The sequence below is a fragment of the Lygodium microphyllum genome, chromosome 3, assembly GCF_053477565.2.
Source record: "Lygodium microphyllum isolate KBCC chromosome 3, Lygodium_microphyllum_v1.1.10, whole genome shotgun sequence".
NCBI lineage: Eukaryota > Viridiplantae > Streptophyta > Polypodiopsida > Schizaeales > Lygodiaceae > Lygodium > Lygodium microphyllum.
Window position 1 is genome coordinate 169,847,033 of NC_141137.1, and position 18,252 is coordinate 169,865,284.

An 18,252-nucleotide genomic window follows, 5' to 3' on the forward strand; every position below is an offset into this window, starting at 1 on the left:
CTTAACAAGTACATGGATCAATATATGTGCAACTACTGAGTGACAAATGTGTTTTCCAGCCATAAATGTCTAGGAGTGTTGACATTGCAACTCTACGTCCATAGATGTTGCCTTATCATCCTCATAAACATGGATGTGTTGGCGTGTGACATTGTTTTCCTTCTTTCCTTTTTTTTTTCTTTGGGTGGATGGTGGTGGAGGTGTTTTGGGGTTTTTTTCCTTCTTCTTATTGTTTTTTTTTTGGGGGAATGGGATGGGATGAAATGATTTACCAACATTTGCCAAAGACCAAAATAACCTATGAAACCATACGCTACAACCGTTTGCAAAATGCTACAAGTGCCTAGGAAATACACATTAAGTAAAAAGAAATCTAAATGCAAATACTATTGAGCTAAAACATGCTTTACAGTTGATTAGCAACTTTAAACAGCCCCAAAACACGCTTAATTAATGAAAAACACAAAAGTGGTGTGCAGTTCCTTGCATTCGGACTCTCCATCAGCTAGGCGACAAGTGGCAGCCCTCCATCGTCATTAAGTGTCAGCCCTACAATCTACCTTCGGCCTTTTCTCCCCCAGCTTGCGGCTGGTGACCATCATCTACCTATTGGCAACCTTCCTCTCCCTCTTGGTGGCCATCCTACAACTGCGTTTGCAGCTTCCTACTGCCACCCTCTACTCCAGGCATCATTCTTGCTATCACCTCTGTCTTCTAACTGCCTTGTGATTAGCATTTGGTGTTTTTCTCATCTTCGGCACTCCGAATGGTGGTCGCAACACTTGGGATCCATGTGTTTGAGTTTTCAATTTTGTGTTTGCATTTTGCATTTTGTGTTTAGGATTTGAGTTTTGCTTCTCATTGTGTTAGTCTTAGTCATACATGCTGTGTTTCCTCAATGTAAACCCTAGCATATCTTCATATGGTATTAAAGCCAGTGCTCTTCTAAAGACTATTCTGCAATGATTGTGGGGGCTAGTTTCTGTGGGAGACTCACGGGCAACTCAATTCTGACTCATAATGTCTCAGGCACTTTCCACGGATCCTATGACGCCCTATCGGGCTTCTCCATCAATGGAGGCTTTGAGATTGCATTATAGTCTCGAGAAAGAGGTAGACACACCTTCACCTTTACCATCTCCTTCTTGTTTTGGTCATCTTACATACGAAGAGTTTAAGGAGCACTTGCGCATCACGTACACTCACGTTTACACCCCTCCAACGAGTGCTACTACTCCGTCTAAACCAATTGGTGAGACTAGCCATCTCCCTAATCTTGGAGGACCAAGACATTCGACGCGTCTAACAATCTATCTCCTTTATCTCAACCAAGCCTTATGTTAGGTTCGTATAACCCTTTTGAGTCCTATGAGCCAAAACTCTCTCATGTTTCTTCTTTTGTTATATGGGATCCGAATGATTTTCAATATGTTAACTTTAATAGAGGAGGCTCTTGAAGCAAATACCCTTTATCAAGTATATCTTCACCATCTATTTCATTTAAGCAAGTAAACCACACTTCTCCACTCCCTCCTATCCCCCCATTGTCTTCTCCACATTCTAATCTACTCACATCTTCATTCCAAAATCTTGTATTACAGTCTATTTCTTCTCAAAGTACACTGGGGGTTGGATCTTCCATCTTCGCTTCTGTTGGGTATTTGACTCACGCCTTACTTACGCCTACGCTCATATGGGAGTGTTGGTGATCAGTAGGACACTGGGGCACTTTTTACTCTCGGTAGGAGAGGTTTTTTCCCCCAGACTTATGGTCTTATTGTCGTATGTACTTATGTGCTTATGTTACACACATTTGGGCACTTAGTGTATGTCGGGTGTGAACACCCCCTACAACCCTAAGGTTTAAGGGTTGTACTTTGTACTTTCAGGTTACACTCATTCAGTCTATTCTCTTGGGTGTCGTGCTTCAACTCTGTTTTCTCACTCTCACACTGTCTACTGAATCCCAGCTGTACCTCGATCCTCTGCTCTCACAGCTTCTAGCACTTTCTCATTCCCCATCCCACAATCTACCTATCCTCCATTCACTCCATCTCTTAGTGCTTCATTAGGGGAAATGTTACCCTTTTAACACTGTACCTTCAACACACTCCCCCCTTTTTCACATACTTACAATCTAGGACAACTATGACGGGTATCCTTCTCACTATCCCCGCACACGACCTTTCAAATGCAAGGATATCCATCCTCTACTTACGGAATTTCATCACATATCCCTTGAGTCACTCCTACACAAGGATTTCCATCCTTTGCTCCACATGTTCCTATCCCTCCACCTTGGGCTCCTCAAGCGGTTACAATGCCTATACCTAGTCCGCCCATAACCACATTTGGATCTGCTTTGCACACTTCTTGTATCCATGGTGAGCTGTAAAGAAATATCCTAACACAGAAACACAAATAACACCGTACAACAAAGCACAAATTGATAGAAAAACATAGTTAGGGTTAGGGTAACTCAGAGACAATGAATATAAAGAATGAATGAAATGATATGACTATTGAATATACAATGCTCATACAGAAAACACACTATGTAGTGAATGAATATTGCACCTCAAACTCATGTATCTCAAGGATCAGAGCAAGAGTAATGCATTCGAGAGTGTGTCATACTCCGAACAGATCCTGAATCGTAGCAAGGCAGCCTCCGGATGTCAAACACCAACAAACGCAACCAAGGAAGACTGGATCTCACGCAAATGACAATGCAAGAGAGAGAAAGACCAAAAACGCAAGTGAGGAGAGAGAAAACAGAAAATGCAGGCTGCAAGAGACTGAAAGACTAAAAACGCAAGAAACTAGCAGTAGCAATCAGCGTGCCGAAATCAGCTCCGAACAGTGTATGGTAGATTGAAAACAAGTGCCTCAGACTGTTGTAGACAGCAATGGCTAGATTCGACTGCGATGTCCTCTGCGTCCGAGGTATGGGTAGCAAGCTGAAATACTTGAAATCTGCAAAAACGAGATTGAGGCTGAATGGAGGGCAGCATATCTATTTATAGAAAGTTTGGGCCCTCCTAAGTGGGCTTGTACTTATAGGATACAGACACTCTCTAGGAACCCTTTTTTTTTTAAATAAACAAGGTTTCTTTCTTAATTAAACATGTTTTGGGACTATTTAAGAGAAGCTAATGCATTTTTAGCTCAACACCTTCTCTCAGGCCCAATAACAATGCCACGAAAAGTAGACCAGCCAAGCCTTTTTTTTTTCTTAATCTATTACCCCAAGGCATCCCACCCCAAAACAACCAAGGCATCAAACAAAGGTTGCACGTCGACTGCCCAATGGCCTACTAAGACTACAGAGACAATAGTTATCTTACCGAGAGAGCCCAAGCGATCACCCGAGAGAGGCCAGGGCATAGGACAAAGGATGCACGGCTACTAGCCAACGGCCTACCAAGTCCTACAAAGGCGGATGGAATCAACTATGGACTTTTTTCTCTTTTTTTTTTAAGGACTTTGTAGTTTTGATAGATTTAACATTAAGTGAGATTTCAAATCAATTTTCATCCTATTGAATATCTGTGTCCCAAACAGGAGAGTGATAAGGGATGGTCAAACCCAAGACCTTCACAAAATAAGCATATTATCCCTACCATTACTAGGTGTTGGCGAAAAAGGAAAATGACTAAGGTGTGGATGATACAAATATAGCAAAGATGTGAAGCAAGCAAGACAAGCAAAACAAGCAAGCAAGCTAGGCAGAACTGCCTTGGAGACTGCCATATGCAATGCCACAAAAATGGTGGATCCAGAGTCGACCACTCCAAAAGATCGGAAAGGGATAAATGCGCACAAATGTATGTTTACATGAACAGAATGCCAATGCATGGGTACATGCAAAGGGAGATGCAAGATGTCATGCTCACGCAAAATGCAATGCACCAGTGCCACTTGGACAATGCCCTTGTAGGAAAATTGTTCACTTGCCCAAGTGCCCTTTTACAATCATGTCATCCTGACAATGCAGATGAAGTTACAAATGTCCATAAGTACAATATACAAGAATAAATGAATGAATGAATGTCTAAAAACTGTAAACATCATCACTGTCACTATCAAGAGAAGTAGCCACTTCCTCTCAAACTGGAAGGGAAAGCTAGAAATAAGCACTCTCCCCCCATCAATCTGAAGAAGTAGGAGAGAGTGTACCCAAGACGATCTTGGGTAAAAGGTGCTGAAGAATCGACCAATTGACCACTTTGATTAAAATGTCTACAAAATTGTCTAATGAAGGCACAAATTCTAGGCGGATAGTACCCTTGTTCAACTTGCTCTCTGGAAAAGTGAAAGTGGACATCCATATTCCATGTCTGTGATGTGATGATCGGATTTTCCGCAAGGACAATGGCACTCTGATTATCGCAGTAGACAACGGTGGGAGAGTCACAAGGGAAGTGAAGTACAGCCAGTAAGCTCCTCAAGTAGATGGCCTCGCTGATGCCATAGAAGAGAACCTTATACTCAGCCTTGGTCGTGACAGCCACCACCATCTCTTGCTTATGGCTGAACCAAGAAATGGGAGTCGTGCCCAAGGTGAAGAGGTAGCTGCCATGGAAACAACGGGTGTTGGGATCTCCAACCCAATCAGAATCAGTGTACCCTTGCAAACATAAATTAGAGCCATAAGTGAGGCCATAAGAATAAGTACACCGTAAATAATGCAATATACGAAGACATGCAATCCAACGTAACATCCTAGGTGCTGTAAAATACTGACTGAGTATGCTGACTCAGTAAGCTAAGTCTGGCCTAGTATGAATTAACCAAAGAAGTTTCCCTATTTTATCATTAGGCGTATGTGTGTGTGTGTGTGTGTGTGTGACACCTGAAGACTCTGAAGTGAAATATGACAAGCTGAGAGCCAAAGAATGCCTCGTACGGATCTTCTAAAGAAGAGCTGCAGTTGAGCACCGGTTGAGAATGTACATCGCAATGTTAGCAGCCTAAACCCAAAGGCACTTAGGGAGCTCTATTGCGAACAATATAGAGCGTGTCATTTCCATGACTATCTGGTTCCGACACTCTACGACTCCATTTTGATAGGGGAAGTTGATAGAGGTGAGCTCGCAAGAGATGCCATGCTACTGTAGAAACTCAAAAAACTCGTGGGAGATAAAACTCACCACCACTATTACTCCTCATGTAACCAACACAACGACCCTTCTGGTTATGAACTAGCAGCACCCAAGCAAAGAAATATATGAAAGCATCAGACTTATGCTTGAGAAAGAACACCCACATATATCCCAACTAACCATCTACTATCAAAAAGAAACACAATGCACCGTTCAAGGCGACGAATGGATGTGGGCCCACAAAGATCAACGTGAATTAATTTAAGAGTACCTCAACTCTATGTGTAGACTACTACGGAAACGGGGTACGGTGCTGCTTCCCGAGCTGACACGCTCTATAGACATCTTGAGCTAGCTTCAAGCAAGGAAGGCCCTCAACCATCTCAGGGGACAAGACAACTCATAAAGAGAGTCATAGCCAAGATGCCCTAGGCAGAAATGCCAAAGACTCATTGTTCGTAGACTCCCGAGATGTGGCTAATGCCTAGAAGCTATGGAACACGGAGTCCTCAGCTATCAGCTCGATAAGAAAATGGGTCATGTGGTATAGGACATTAGATTGTGCCTCACCAAAGCAATCAGTAAACCAACCTAAGAGTCAAGGACCTCGACTATGGTCGTTGTAAAGAAAATTGCTCGCCCCAACCGGCAAAGCTAGTGAACAGATAACAAGTTCACCCCAAGTTAAGGGACATAGTAAACATTGTCCAGCAAAGCCAAATCTTGGACCCTTGTCAATGGCAAAACTGACGCAACCTTAAGCCTGGATCTTGACCAAGGAGTTGTTTCCTACGAGAGCCCGCTACAAGGGCTCAGATACAGAAGGTGCCGTCTATAGGAGTGATGTGATGTGTAGCTCCACTGTCCACAATCCAAACAGATGCTAATGTGCTTGGTTGTGACAAGTGGGCCTCTGCAGTAACCTCGTCAAGAGGCAACTCACAGATGTGGACGAGACTCGTATCAGATGTCTCTACAGAGACAATGTGGGATCCTAGAGTCAAACAAGCCCTCTAGAGTTGAGAACATTGTTGATTGAGATGGCTAACCGATGGCACTGTGGGTCGGACCTTTTCACTGCCCCCTGCCATAACCCTGCCTCCCATGATGGGGATTGCTCGATTGAGGGGCAAGGGTCTGTGACTTGGGTTTTGGTGTTGTGCCTCTTGCCTTTGATCGACACTCTTTGTCAAAATGGCCAGCCTTTTGACTATGTTGACAATACCTATTCTTCTTGGGTACATTCTGTCAACCAGGTTTGAGTTGAGACTAACTGACATTCAAATTCATAGAATGTGGATAAATTGCACAGAGAAACTACTTGTTGCACAAAATTGAAGTATTTACGCAGCAGCTTGTTAAGAAACAATGTGACCTAATCGTCAAAGGACTTAGGATCTCTGTACTGGAGAATTCGGTAAGGAGACGCCGATACTCAACCAACTTGACTTTCAAGTCATCCCGGTCAGAGATTTTGAAGTTCTGAAGCTCATGGTCAAGATTTATTCAACAACTCCTATCCCGAGCTACATAGTGGTCAATCAAGTATACCCATCACTCTAATGCTAAGTCAAAATACTAAAGTTGAGAATAAAACTCAAGCAATAAGCCCTGCATCAGCTTGACAATAGCAAAGACATTCCTAGCCTTCCATGAGCGGACAACCTCGTATGGAACAAATACGGGATCGGGTTGGGGTTTCAACCCTTGCAAAAGATCCCATAGGTTCTGTGAGTCAAGGACACGTCTCATCAAGTTTGACCAAGTTATAAAGTTTAACCCATTAAAATAAGTCTTGTCATTCAATGCATGCTTAGCGGAAGATAAGGTAGAACCATGAGGTGTCGCGAATGTGGAGTAAGATGGATGTGGAATATAAGGTGGTGGTCGTGGTAGTGGTCATGATGGTGATGGTGGTATCTGATAAGGAGGAGGGAGAAGAAGTGGATAGGTAGAAATAGGTTGTGAGTGTCCAATGAGTGTCGATTGATGCGGAAGCACTAGAACATGAATGTTTCCATAAGATGCCCTTATAGGTGGAGACACTGGCACACGTAAGCCCTGTCTAAATGTCACCTGAGACACACATAATGACCAAAGGATCCACTAAGTAATGCCATGGAGGCAATTTGTGGCACCAACTGATCCACACTTGAGAGAGACTAGGGGAAACACCTGGGCTACAATGATCGCAAAAGTGTGTGACGAAAAGGTGAAACAGCACCTAGTTGAGGAAGAGATGAGGTTCTAACAACTGTGCCTTAGTTTGGAAAACCCCCTAGTGTAGTGAATGAAAACACATGTGATCCTACATAAGAGGAAACATGCGGTGCACTTAATGGAGGCTGAAAGGATGTGGCAACAGAATAGGAGGGTGGGATGGAAGGGAGATTAAATAGATTTGTGATAGATGTAGGTATGGGAAATAATGTGGGTTCCTTTTGTCCATTAAATGCATTAAATTGAAATAATGATGATGAAGATGCACCTACTTCATTTTAACCTTTGAAAACAAAATTGTTTGAAGGAAAAGAAGAGGAAGGAGTACCCACAGTTTCTTGTTTCAACTGCTTACCTAGTCTTGAGTTCATAAAGAAATATCTATCTTCCTCATTACTCATAAACCAAAAATTGTTTTGCATACATCCTTCATCATGAAAATCATCCATGCCAATAGGAGAAGGAGAATCATCATTAACAATATCTAAAATGCTAGACATACCTGGCACCAAAGAGAATAAGTATGAAGACAGCGGAGTGTACTCTATGCTAGTTTCCACTTGCGGATGGTAGGTTCTAAGTGGAGATTCCGCCCTTCTTGCATTATCAATAGATCGGTGCATTAAATCTAAAGGGTGAAATTCAGACTTACCTTCTATTTGTTGTTGGGCTCTATGCATCAAAATGAGATCGTACTCAGTTACAGTAATCTCATAAGGTCGTGGAACTCCATGGTAGTCCAATGTCTGTTTGGCCATGTCGGCGGAAGCTTGTGAAGCAAGCTATGAGGCCCACTCCGACTCATTCCTCGAAGGATTTAGCTCAGATGTGATAAGTGGTGTGGAAGTAGTGTTCGAAGTTATTTGCCCTTATGTTGTTCCTGCTTTTTGTGTAGAGCTTTTAGATCAAGGCTTAAGTTTCTCTTAGAGAACTTGGCTCTGATACCATGTGTAGAAATACCCTAACATAGAAACACAAATAACAACATACAACAAAGCACAAATTCATAGAAGAACAAAATTAGGGCTAGGGTAACTTAGAGACAATGACCACAGAGAATGAATGAAATGATATGACTGTTGAATATACAATGCTCATGCAGCAAACACGCTATGTAGTGAATGAATATTGTACCTTGAACTCCTGTATCTCAAGGATCAAGGCACAGGTAATGAGCTAGAGAGTGTGTTGTACTCCGAACTAATCTCGAATCGCAACAAGGCAGCCTCTAAATATCGAACACCAACAAATGCAGCCAAGGCAAGGCTGGATCTAATGCAGACAGTAGTACAGGAGAGAGAAAGGGACTAAAAACGCAGTAAAAACCAGCAGCAGCAGTCAACATGCTGAAATCGGCTCCGAACAGTGTGTGGTGGGCTGGAAACAGGAGCCAAACTATTCACGGCAATGGCCAGCTTGGACCACAATTTCCTCCACATCTAGGGTGTGGACAGCAAGTTGAAATACGTGAAACTTGCAAAAATGAGATTGAGGCTGAATGGAGGGCAGCATACCTATGTTTGGACCCTCCCAAGTGGGTTTGTGCATACGGGATATAGACACACTCTAGGAACGCATTTCTTTTTAAATAAAAAAGGTTGTTTTGGAGTTGTTTAAGTGAAGCTAATGCATTTTTAGCTCAACATGAGCACTCTAGGATTGCTTGCCAAGTGTACCCCACTCTACCACCCTATCCCCCCTATCCACCTTATGCCCATTACACACCTTCTTTATCACCTAGCACTACCGCTCAAATTTCACCACTTGGTCGAACTTCATGCAACAAGTGCTTGAATCTCAGGGTCTTTGGGACCTCGTCATTGATACCAAGACCCTCAATTAGCTCACCCTGATCATATTCATCAATGGAGAGGCCACAATGCCAAAGCCAATGTTAAGTTAATGCAAGGGTTGCTTCTTGAGTTCCACTCTCAGTTACAGCATTTCCCCCTCACATTTGAACGTTGGAGTCATCTCATTGACTACTGTGCAACACGAGATTGGACTTGACATATCAATCTTGAATGACCTTCAAGAGTTTTCCATTAAGGGAATGATCTAAAAGTCAAGTTGGCTGAATATCGGCGATTACCCGCAGAGTTTACCATTACTAGCTCCCCAAAGTCAAACGACAATCAAGTCACGTTCTTCTTGAACAAATTACCCAACAAATACTTTCATTTTATCCAACACATTATCTCACTACCTAGATTTCCAACCCTCTACAAGTTTAAGCACTAATTCTTGCATTATGCAAGATTGTACGATCAAGTCCACAAGAAGTTCTCCACACACATCCATTTAGAGGAGCCATATTGGTTGCCTTTTCTTGAGGAGAGAAAACCAATAGTGGCAAGAGCTCGCAAGATACAAAGGCAAGCCAAAACAAGGGTGACACCCCTTCCTCTGATGAAACCAAACAACCACGACTCCTTTGGCAGCAAAGCCCTAAGAAAAATAGGTTTTGCACACACTATCAAAGGTTGGGCCATATGGACAAGGAGTGTCATATAAAGGCCCAGGGTCTTCCACCTAGAAAACCATAGCAAACTATTGCGGCTGCCTCCACTCCGACTAGCCAATCTAATGGGGCTATGACTTTCACTGTTGCACCATTTACTTCATCTATCCCAATGGCTACTAGACATGTGGTATCCAGACAACCTCAGCAACTTATATCCTTTACTACTCCTGAAGGATTAGTTGATTGGTCTACTAGTAGCTCACCTATTACACCTAACGCATCCATTCCTAGATATCCACCGCACCTTCTAGGACCACTTTGTTAGCGATTGTCATCCCTTGTACGGAGCAAGCAGCTTGCCAGTGCGGAGCAAGCAGCCACGTCAGCTGCCACGTGGCAGTCTGGTGCAGGTCGGCCAGATCTGTACAAATCGGCTGCATTTAATGCAGCCGACCTGTCATATTTTATCGCATTTTCTCAGGCTATTTGTAGCCGGCAGCCAGCACATTATTTCTCACTTGTGATTGCAGATTCCAGTGCAGATTGCAGCGTACTTAGAGGTGAACAGCAGGTTGCATCATCGAGGTGGAGACACGCAGTCACGCGCAATGCGCTCGTGTACATATCTGCATATCTTTGTATACAGCATACCTTATACAGCAGATCTTCATCTTCCACTGTCTCTTTCTCTTTCTCTCTCTCTCTTCTCTCTGTGTTCACTCTCTCTCTCAGTCTTGGTCCCACGCTTCCGCATTGCTGCACTCTGACATGGTATCAGAGCAGTGAAGAAGGACTGACTGAGTGAAGAAACTGCCTGAAGAGGAGATTCCATCGCAACACAAGGCTGCGTTTCTAGCGTTCAAGGGCGAGTGGGAGGGCTGCGCATCGGAACAAGGCTGAAGCGAGCGTGGGCGCGCGGGAAAGGAGTCCAGTTGGTAAATCTGCTGCTGTTTGAAGAGGAGGAAGGCTGTGTTTTCAGCTTTCAAGTGCAGTTTTTACTTTTTCATCGCCTTCGGCGGTTGAACAAGGTTCGGGATGCGAAAGAAAGAGCCCTAGCAGGCTGCGTTTTCACAGTCAGAGGGGGGCTGCTTTTTGCGTTTGTGCAAGCATTGCAGGTAAAGATGTCTATAGAAATTGACTTGGAGTTCCAGACGATCATGGATCGGAAGGTGCCTGTCTTACCAGCTCTTCCCTCAGATCAAAAGCTCGATGGCGACAATTACCGCATCTGGCGCGTGATGATGTTGGCCATCCTTGAGTCTTACGATTTGGCGGAGCTTGTACAGGAGGAGATCGACTGGCCCTCGGCGAGAGATAAGTCCAAACTCTCTTCCGATGCTCGTGCGGAGTTGGCCAAGGCCAGTCTCACTGGGACAAACTGAATGCCCGGATTCGTTCTTTTATTTTTCTGTCTTGTACTACAGCCGTGATAGCCCACATCGAGCACTTGATGGTGGCTCGGGAGATATGGCTGGAGCTTGACCAGATGTATAACCGGATGACCCTTATGAAGAGGGTTTCTTTGGAGGTGCAGATGCGGACCTTGTCCGTGAACAAGTCTTCTTCGTTGCGGGAGCACATCAACAAGCTTAGACAGCTTCAGATGCAGGTTCAGAATGCGGGAAAGCCGATTTTCTTCTACGACATGGCGATCACACTCTTGTCCCAGTTGCCGCCAAGTTTTGGTGCTTTTTACTCCGCCCTTATTGCTTTGGGGCGTGAGTCTACTCTTCAGTGGGAAGAGTTGGTTCCTATGGTCTTGGACCAAGAGGAACAACTGAAGGGACAGCATGCTTCCAAGTCGGAAGCATTGACAGGTTAAGCCTCTTAGAAGAAGGGAACGGACCAAAAGAAGGAGGAGGAGGATAACAAGCCAAAGAAGGACAAGAAAAAAGAATCAACTTGCCATATTTGTGGTAAGACCGGCCATTGAAAGAAGGATTGCCCCGACAAAGACAAGAAGGACACCAACAAGAAGGACTCGAAGGATTTTGGAGCGGTGGCTACACCCTCATCAGCTATGTTTCTTCATTTAGCAGCCATTGAGAACTCTACACCGAAGGCTTCTGATGCTGCGATGACAGCCCCACAGGCTCGAGAGTGGATCGTAGACAGTGGTGCCTCCCGGCACATGACTCCTTCATCAGTTGGTGTTGCCCAGTTGCGACCTTCGTGTGGGCAGATTCTCATCGGAGATAGCTCTTCGGTGTCTATTGCAGGATGGGGTGAGATGCAACTTATTCCAGATGGACGTGGGGGTACCCATACCTCAAAGGTGTTGCATGTGCCAGGTTTAGGATGTCATCTACTTTCGGTTCATAAGATTTGTTCACTTGGACTTTTGGTGAAGTTTGACAGTGATTCGGTACGAGTCCTTGATCATGGATCAAGGAAGGTTCTCTCATCAAGATATGAGGAGAACGGCATCTACAAATTGATGTCTTCTGCCGCTCTCACTACTCTTCTTCTTACCTCTCAGACACAGTCCGAGCTATGGCATGCTCAGTTTGATCACCTAAACTATGATTATCTTCGGAGGGCGTCACGTGGACAGCTTGTTCGAGGGTTGCCGGACATAGTGGTGAGCCAGCAGCCATACGTCTCTTGCATTCGTGGGAAGCAGCATAGGGATGCTGTGTATCTACGGATCTTTGTGGCCCTATGAGGACCGAGTCCTTGAAAGGAAGCTCTACTTCATGTTGATCATAGATGACTACAGCAGGATGACTTGGACCTACTTCTTGGCGTTGAAGTCGGAGGCTTTCTCCCACTTCAAGGATTGGCTTCTCTTTGAGGAGAACCGATCGGGCTGGCGATTGAAGACCTTGCGCTCCGACAAGGGTGGTGAATTTGTTTCTCATGAGTTTGCTCGTTTTTGTGCAGATAGAGGCATTCACCAGGAGTTTGCTAACACCAACACTCCTCAAGAAAATGTGATCGAGAAGGCGCGCACCATGATGGAGCATCGACAGACACCTCAATTTCTGTGGGCCGAGGCTGTGGCTACTGCAATCCACATCCTCAACCGATCCCCCACTTCAGCCGTTGATGGGATGACACCTTTTGAGGCTTACTTTGGGACTAAGCCCGATATTTCTTATTTTAGGGTTTTTAGATGTGATGCCTATGTTCACATTCCCAAGACTCATTGTGATAAATTTGAAGCAGCTTCCCGAAGACAGGTGTTCGTTGGCTACAGCTCTCAGTCCCAAGGTTATCGCTTGTATGATCCCGTAAAGCGGGATGTGTACACCAGTCGAGATGTGTGGTTCGTAGAGGTTCCGGCCATAGCAGCGAGTGAGGAGCATCCCATTCTTGGAGATCTAGGGGAGAGTTGGGCTCCCAAGACAGTTCCTTTGAGGCCAACGCCTTTTGATTCCGATTCTGTTTCAGATACAGAGTCTACTCTTCCACCGGTCACCCCCGAGGAGCTACCGCCGGTGGATATCCCAGCATCTTCAGCTGATGGAGAGCGACGAGGAGAGATCCGGCCTCCTCCTCGTTGGGCCCGTGACACACTCCGAGATTCAAGGATCGGGGGGGTCCCTGAGGAGTAGGGACCGCAGGATGGTCCGCGGCGGTCACGGCGGCACCAGGCACATTCTACGGAGCTTGTTTGCTCTAACTATTGTTTGATGACCCGTGTTATGCAAGATCGAGAGCCCACCTCCGTGAAGGAGGCTTTACAGTCCGCACCATGGAAGAAAGCTATGGAAGCCAAGTTGGAGGCTATTGAGAGGAATGGCACTTGGTACCTCGTGCCTCGCCCCTCTCATAAGAAGGTGATTGGCATCAAATGGGTCTTCAAGACCAAGTGCCTTAGTGATGGTTCTTTGGACAAGCACAAGGCTCGCCTTGTTGCTAAAGGTTTTGCACAGAGCCCAGGGATTGACTGTCATGATACTTTTGCCCCCACTGCTCGTATGGCAACTATTCGAGCTGTTCTTGCCTTGGCTGGCCATAGGAGATGGCCTGTCTACCAGTTGGATGTGAAGTCGGCCTTCCTCAATGGTGATTTGAAGGAGGAGATCTATGTAGAGCAGCCTCCTGGCTTTGGATCTCCCGATGGGCAAGTCTACAGGTTAAAGAAGGCCTTGTATGGCCTAAAGCAGGCTCCGCGTGCATGGAACGAGAAGATTGACTCGTTCCTTCAGTCACAATTGGGATATCGGCGCTCCAAGGCCGATCCGCAACTTTATGTACACACTTCCGAGGCTGGTTGTGTGCTTTTTGTGTTGTATGTTGACGATTTGATTGTCACAGGTGATCATGCACCAAAGGTCAAAGAGACGAAGGCAGCTTTACATCAGGCGTTCGAGATGACGGACTTGGGTCTACTCCACTTCTTCTTGGGCAATGAGATTTATCAGTCTGAGAGGGAGATTTTCATCTCTCAGCAGAGATATGTACAGGAGCTCTTGGTTTCTTTTGCGATGGAGGATTGTCGGACCATTTCTACTCCTATGGATCCGAACTAGAAGGCCACTTCCCATTCCGATTCTCCCTTGGCGGATGCTTCCCACTACCGTCAGTTGATTGGATCATTGATTTGGCTCCTCAACACTCGTGTTGATCTTTGTTTTGCTGTAGGTCTCTTGGCGAGGTTCATGAGTGAACCTCAGAAGGTGCATTGGCAAGCTGCTCAGAGAATACTTCGGTATTTGAGGGGAACCTCTGACTTAGGGATTCATTATCCAGCAGGCACAGGTGGTTCAGATCTGGTACTTGCAGGTTGGAGCGACTCGGATTGGGCTGGCGATGTGGACCACAAGTGGTCTACTACAGGCTACTGTTTTACCTTGGGTGCCGGTGTTATCTCATGGAGTAGCAAGAAGCAACCCACGGTAGCCCTTTCTTCTACTGAGGCGGAGTATCGGGCCGCGTCTTCCACCACATGTGAGGTTATGTGGCTTCGGCAATTGTTAGAGGAGCTTGGCTACCCCCAGACTCGTCCTACTTTTCTATGATGCGACAATGAGAGTTGCATTGCCTTGGCACGGAATCCTGTTTTCCATGCCCAGACGAAGCACATAGAGATCCAGTACCACTTCATCAGGGAGAAGCTTCTGAATGAGACCATAGCTGTGGAGTACTGCAAGACGGAGGACAATCTTGCAGATTTGTTTACGAAGGCGCTTCCCCAGGCTTTACTTCGGAGACATGCCAGATCCCTCAGCCTTATGCCCTGTCCAGGCTCTGAGAGGGGGTGTTAGCAATTGTCATCCCGTGGACAGTGCGGAGCAGGCAGCTGAACAGTGCGGAGCAGGCAGCCACGTCACCAGTGCCACGTCAGCTGCCACGTGGCAGTCTGGTGCAGGTCGGTCAGATCTGTACCAGTCGGCTGCAATGCAGCCGACCTGTCATATTTTATCGCATTTTCTCAGGCTATTTATAGCCGGCAGCCAGCACATTATTTCTCACTTGTGATTGCAGATTCCAGCAGGAGATCGTGCAGATTGCAGCGTACTTTGAGGTGAACAGCAGGTTGCATCATCGAGGTGGAGACACGCAATCATGCGCACTGCGCCCGTGTACATATCTGCATATCTTTGTATACAGCATACCTTATACAGCAAATCTTCATCTTCCACTGTCTCTCTCTTTCTCTCTCTCTCTTCTCTCTGTGTTCACTCTCTCTCTCAGTCTTGGTCCCACGCTTCCGCATCACTGCACTCTGACACACTTTCCCACCTCAGCATACACGATGGTGGCCACACACTTAGTCTCTCCCTTTTTAGACTTCCACTGAATACTTACATACTCATTGCATTGCACTTAGCTTTGTTTTCCTTTATTTTCTTGTTTTTGGGGGGGAGCATCTCACTATTCATCTCTGTACTTGTAAATTTTGATCTCTTTCACAGGGTTTTGTATTTCATTGTAGGGATAACATGCAAGTTTGCTATCAATCGTCCTTCAGCTAGAGACAAGAGCTATGCACCGTTCCATTCATGGTTCCATCTACTTGGGAGTTTTGCTCTTCTACCATCATGGAGGCTTCCCCTCCCACAGCAGATCATGCAACATCTCTGTTGATGCTCTCATGGCGGTGTCTTCTATCCTTGCTCTTGCCATAGGGATGCTTCATCATCTTTATCCACATGATTCTCGGCACCACACAAAGACCAACATCATCAGGCTCCTCTTCCTTCTTCACTATCAACATCCAAGTTTAGAGGGAGTTCCTATCCTTCTTGGTATTTTGCAAATTTCAACACTTGTCTTCGATCGGCCTTCCCCTCTCCCCCGGTTGTACCCTCGTCTCTACATTGCATGCTTTCATCATCTTTGTAAAGGGCGCTTGGGCAAGTGAACAATTTTCCCACAAGGGACACTATCCAAGTGGCACCTACTCCATGAGCATTCTTTAACATGTAGCATCCTATGCATCCCATTGCAGCAGAGTGCCACTAGACAAATCCTAAGTTGTTTCCACCCGTGAATTACACCACCATCCTTCTTCACATGATAATCACCATTCCCTCATCATCGATATCCTTGAGTGGATAAGTAAGCTTGTAATATTTTGTGATGTGTTGAGTGTACCATCCCTACTCCCGTCTTCTGGGTCACTGAATAATTGACCACCACCCATAAAATTAACTTTCAACCCAAAAAAACAAAAACAAAAGTTCAATGTAGTTTCATCCGCCTTCGTAGAGCTTGGTAGGCCACTGGGCAGCCGACGTGAACCCTTTGATCAATGCATGACCTCATTGGGGTGACTACTTGGACTCCCTTGGTAAGATAACTATCGCCTCTGTAGTTTTGGTAGGCCATTGGGCAACCGACATATACCCTTTGTCTAATGCCCTGGCTACTTTGGGATGGGACGCCTTGGGGTAAACATTACAAGCCGTTCTTTTGAGGCTAAGTTTTGGGCTTGAGAGGGGGTGTTGAGCTAAAACACGCTTTACACCTTATCAAAATTTTTTAATAACCCCAAAACACGCTTAAATAAAAAACGCAAAAGTAGTGCACAGTTTGAGAGAGTCTCAATGGTCTCCCAAAACCCTAACTTTTTGGGGTGCCCTTCAACATCTATAAATAGACAAGCTGCCCACCATTCAATCTCATCCCTTCAGTGAAGTTCTCACTCCTCAACTGCATTTGGCCTATTTGCCATTGCCAATCCATAAACTGCCTCCTCCTTCTTGCATTCGGACTCTCCACCTATCAACCTAGCAATAAGTGGCAAACCTCCATCATTAGGTGTCAACCCTGCAATTTACATTTGGCCTTTTCTCCCCCAAGTTGCAGCTGGTGACAATCATCTACCTATTGGCGACCTTCCTCTCCCTATTGGTGGCCATCCTACAGCTGCTTTTGCAACTTCCTACTACCGCCCTCTACTCCAAGTATTATCCTTGCTGTCGCCCCTATCTTCTAACTGGTTAGTGATCAACATTTGGTGTTTTCCTCATCTTTCATACTTTGATAGGTGGTCACAGTACTTGGGATCCATCTCTAATGCACGTCACTCTCCAACATTCCATTGCTCTATCCTTGGGCATTTTGTACACTCTTAAAATCATTTACAGCATTCATTCACTTCACAATTTCTTTTCTCTATGTTTGACTTTTGTGTTTGCGTTTAGGGTTTGAGTTTTGCTTGTCATTGTTTGAGTCTTTGTGTTTCAGTCTTGGCCACTACATGCTATGTTTCCTTAGTGCAAACCCTAGCATCTCTTCACAAATGGTAGACCTCCCAAGTACTAGATGAAGATCAACAATACATGAAGTGGACTCTAGGAGGCCATGAGGATACATATGACAAGAAATCCCTCATCAGTCATGGGTGCATAGCCTCGACTGCTTAGGCTAAAGCAACAACCCAGCTAGTGGTTGCAACATATGGCCTTTATCACCTGCCCACCAATCACCCCTACTACCAACAAAACCAACAATTCCACAAACTCTAGTGTCCAAGGAATCTCAACCCCAATGAGTTATTGGCACACGCATGACTCCAGGCTCCACAAGCACCCTTTTGGCCAAGAGACTTGATTAAATACCACAAGATTTAACCCAAATGCTAGCTTCCAAGACCCCTAGCACTCGGCACAAATGGGGGAGGGGATTATTGCATAGGAGGGAGAGGAGGCATTCCATTTTGCACTATACGACCCAAGCACTTTAGACAGGGACTCTGAAGACTCATGAGAGCTGCTGGATCCATAGCACATGGTCCCCAAGAGGTTGGGCAAGCCACTACAGAGTACTAACAACCCTACTGGAATTCACAACCAAACTCCCTGGATATGAGAGGGAAAGAGATAGTTTGGCAGAGTACTAGGAGGGTGGTCACACACACAATAAGTAGGCATCTGATGGTTAATTTTACAATATGAGGAGCTTGCATTGTCCTCGGGCAAGACTCAAGTGCCCATCAAATGATGGATTGGACAAGACTTTCTTCTTGAGCTACAGGGATCTTCTCAGCACAGGCCTTATTGTAGCTTT

The 18,252-nt window shown here is 45.4% G+C and overlaps 1 protein-coding gene across 2 annotated transcripts in view; it reads right to left on the minus strand.

Annotated features, from left to right (window-relative positions):
* Positions 1 to 18,252, minus strand: part of LOC148039163 (uncharacterized) — a 96,102-nt gene that overhangs the window by 19,767 nt on the left and 58,083 nt on the right. The window lies entirely within an intron of this gene.